This window comes from Bicyclus anynana, chromosome 20, assembly GCF_947172395.1.
Source record: "Bicyclus anynana chromosome 20, ilBicAnyn1.1, whole genome shotgun sequence".
NCBI classification, from domain to species: Eukaryota; Metazoa; Arthropoda; class Insecta; order Lepidoptera; family Nymphalidae; genus Bicyclus; species Bicyclus anynana.
Window position 1 is genome coordinate 13,922,410 of NC_069102.1, and position 4,038 is coordinate 13,926,447.

The window sequence follows — 4,038 nt, forward strand, 5'->3', positions numbered from 1 at the left end:
ATAGTGGTAGTCATTTCATAGATGGAAAAACTGCACTGCCTACTCTTTACACCACCCTATGTTAATACAAAATAGACATAGGTAGAACATAAACAAGGAATTTTCCCATTAATACTTAATGGGCATACCCTAGTTAAAAACCATGTGCACGACACTGGTAGACTACTCGAACGAACTCTGTCACAGTAAGTTCTTCTACTAAACTGAAGTGCTTTTTAGACGTGCGTTATCAATTACTAATTAGTCTAAGGTTACCAGCCCCCCTAGCCAAGCGGCACGTCGATTCTCTTTCTACGATCGCTAACGTTTCGAAAACTAGAAAGATGTATGGGAATGACATTTGCTATCGACAGGTCACGTGATCAAGATCTGTCATTCCTATACATTCTTCTAGTTTTCGTAGCGTTAGCGATCGTAGAAAGAGAATCACTTGGCTAGGGGGGCTGTACTTTTCTATGATGGCACCATTAGAGTACTTTATCACGTCCCTTAATTGAAGACACCCTAAACTCTATTCACCAAAAAAAATAAAAAAAATATTTAATTTTTAACAGTAAAAAATCTTAACATATTTCCATGATCAATTTGGCTTTTTTGTATTGTTACGAACGTAATAAAAAGAAAAATAAATTTTGACCCCGACGTGATTTGAACACGCAACCTTCTGATCTGGAGTCAGACGCGCTACCGTTGCGCCACGGAGTCGTTGTGAAATCTGGCGAATTTTCTAAACAAATTTTAGTAATTGCCCTTAAACTAATTCTGATCAAAAATAAATATTATAATTGAAAATTTTTTTTTATCTTATCATTCTCATATGATTAATAAGTAATTGAATTCCATTACAAAACGTTATTTTATAAATAACACTTAATATTTTATAGGTTAAGGTGACCTCTGTCGATGTTTTGCCGAATCACTTCAGGCGCTCTCTATACTCGTACTGAAACGCAAAGCTGCTTTCTCTCAACAGATGTCTCTTTTCTCTATGAAGTCGGTTAAAATAGGTATAATAACTAAAAATAAATTAATGTTCATGCTCAAGCTAAATTACAATTTTCTAGTAGTAATAGTCTAGCCGCAGACGAATGGACAGACAGACAGAACGACGGATGTGGCGAAACTTTAAAGGTTCCTTGTGGACTACGGACCCTCAAAATATAATGAAATAATTTTACTTACTTGATATTATAAAGAGGAAAGATTTGATTGTTTGTTTGTTTATTTGCATTGAGCTACGACACTATGAACCCATTTAAAAAATTATTTCAAATGGCACGTCGATTCTCTTTCTACGATCGCAAACGCTTCAAATACATTTTTCTACTTTTCGAAGCGTTTGCGATCGTAGAAAGGGAATCGTAGTGCCACTTGTCGAAAGGGACTGGGTTCGAGTCCAGGAACAAGCTATCATCTAATTGGCTCCTAGAAATACTCAGCCTGTGGAGTTGTGGTGATTGATGGTTGGTGTTAGGATTACACCTCGTGCTTCGAAGTTCGGTTGAGTATCTCATTACATTGTTATACCCGCCAACCCGCATTGGACAAGCGAGGTGGGTCTATATCTCCTCTACTATAAGGACGCCTGGCTCTATAGGCCAATAATAGGCGGATAATAAGGATTGTTTGTTTGGATGTTTGTTACACTTAACGCTGCAACTACTGAACCGATTTGGTACTGAACCGATTTGGTTGAAATTTGGAATTGAAATAGATTTTACTATAAATTAACACACTTTTTAAATCTTGGAAATACATGGATTTCCGAGATTTGCGAAAACCCGATGATTTTGATAGTATGAATGTTTGATAAATGATTTGTTACTCTTTCACGCTTCGGCTACTGAACCGAATCACTTGAAATTTGAAGTTTTAACACATACTTTTTATCTCGGAAAAATCTATGGTTCCCGAGGGATTTGTGAAAAATTAAATTCCATGCGGGCAAAGTCGCGTTCGTCCGCTAGTTTATTATAAAACACTCGGGTACCATCAAATCGGGCCAACGAGCTGCAAAATAATAGACAAAAAATTAATAACAAAGATGGGAATTTGAAAAAGCATTGTTCCTAAAATATCCACATCCAAATCACTAACAAAAACGCCATGTGGCTTTAAATAACGGTTTTTTGATAATGTTCTGCTTTACCTACATAATCGTCTCAAGTTTTTGATGTTAAGTGTTAGTAGATCCACATTTTCAGAGATCAAATCAATGGAAACAGTGGGAAATATATATTTTCGTCCGAAATTACTCAGTGCCTCAAGACGAAAAGAGGTAAGTGTGTTGCCAGTGAACAAATGAAACAATTTCATTGGCACCAGCCGATTGGGTTTTAGAATTGATCGGTAAAGCCATTTAAAAGTTATTTAAAAAAACTAATTTTCTTTTTTTATTTTACATTACTCTAAAAATCAACTGTCCCGGATCGATCAGCCCCTGATAGTTATTTTGGAAATATATTTCATGTACAAAATTGAGCTCTCTACAGATTTATTATAAGTATAGATGAGAGGTCTTAGGCCACCACGCTGGACTAATACACATTGGCAGACTTCACACACGTAGACAATTAACAAAATTCTCCGATGTGCAGGTTTCCTCACAATGTTTTTCCTTCACCGTTTGGGACACGTGACATTTAATTTCTTAAAATGCACATAACTGAAAAGTTGGAGGTGCATGCACTGGACCGGATTCAAACTTAGACCCTTCGAATCTAAGGCAATTGTCATATCAACTACTCACTAGGTACTCTACGCACTCAAAAATATACCATATCTATAAAAGATACCTATCTACTCCGTAAAAAGTTATGCGTGGACCGTGGTCTTACATTATTAATCAATGAGTAAGCAATCATTCATCCCCTGCTTTCCTACCTGTAGGTACAGGATTACAAAGTCCAGGCCTAAGGCCTAGGCTCTTTGCAATAGCCATACAGTATTGGACCATCTCGGTTGTCATACAGGACCTAACAGCATCAACCTCGAGTGTCCGAGGTCGCTGCCTTTGTCGGAAAACGCCGCCCGCAGTTGTTTTACTGCTGGGCCTTTCCCACCGCATTCTAAATTCTATGTATATGTATAATCAGTACACTCGGCCACGGATTGTATAATAATCACCCAACCTCCTGGAGCATTAGTTAAGAAAAATATATATTTTATAGTTAATCAAAGCAAACTCAGCGAGCTGCAGCTCTGATTTTCAGTTTGATGTAATCGAACTTTCGAGTAAAAGTAAATAAAAATAATCGATCCACTGATTTGCTAAGTTACACCAACATAAATAAAATTTACTTCGTCGTCATCAACCCATATTCGGCTCACTACTGAGCTCGAGTCTCCTCTCATAATGAGAGGTGTTAGGCCAATAGTCCACCACGCTGGCCCAATGCGGATTGGCAGACTTCACACACGCAGAGAATTAATAAAATTCTCTGGTATGCAGGTTTTCTCACGATGTTTTCCTTCACCGTTTGAGACACGTGATATTTAATTTCTTAAAATGCATACAAAGGTTCAAGGTTAAGTAAAACTTACTTAACCTTGTTTTTTTTACCCGGACTTGTTGGAAAGTAATCTCTCACATTTAAGAAAGCATTAACACATATTAGTTAATTCTACATACTGAGTAGATACAAAAATTCCCAAACAAATCTGCTGTCAAATCCCAAATTACTCGATGCCTATCATATTTTGTAAGCCATCAAGTTAGCAAATAACCTGACAGAGTCGTACTCGGCTAAACTTTAACTTGTATCAATTCAACAACACTGATGAATATTCCGTCTTGAACAATAGTATAGCCGAAATTAAAATAATAAAAATGTTTGCAAGCAATCTTGATTCTGGTTCAAGAATGACAAAACAAAACAACGGTATAGTACTTCCCAATAGATCTCACGCTGACGTATTATCGACGAATTCCCAGAAAGCGATAAATTACAAAATCAATCGGGTATTTCTGTTGACCACTGTACAAATACAGTACTTATAAGTATCGTTAAAAATCTGGGCAAACCAGTTCATCGCTAA

At 36.8% G+C, this 4,038-nt stretch overlaps 1 non-coding gene across 1 annotated transcript; it reads right to left on the minus strand.

Annotated features, from left to right (window-relative positions):
- Positions 1-633: 633 nt before the first annotated feature.
- On the minus strand, positions 634-705 carry Trnaw-cca (transfer RNA tryptophan (anticodon CCA)). Its single transcript has one exon. It is a non-coding gene; the product is annotated as a tRNA-Trp (tRNA).
- Between the last annotated feature and the right edge of the window lie 3,333 nt (positions 706-4,038).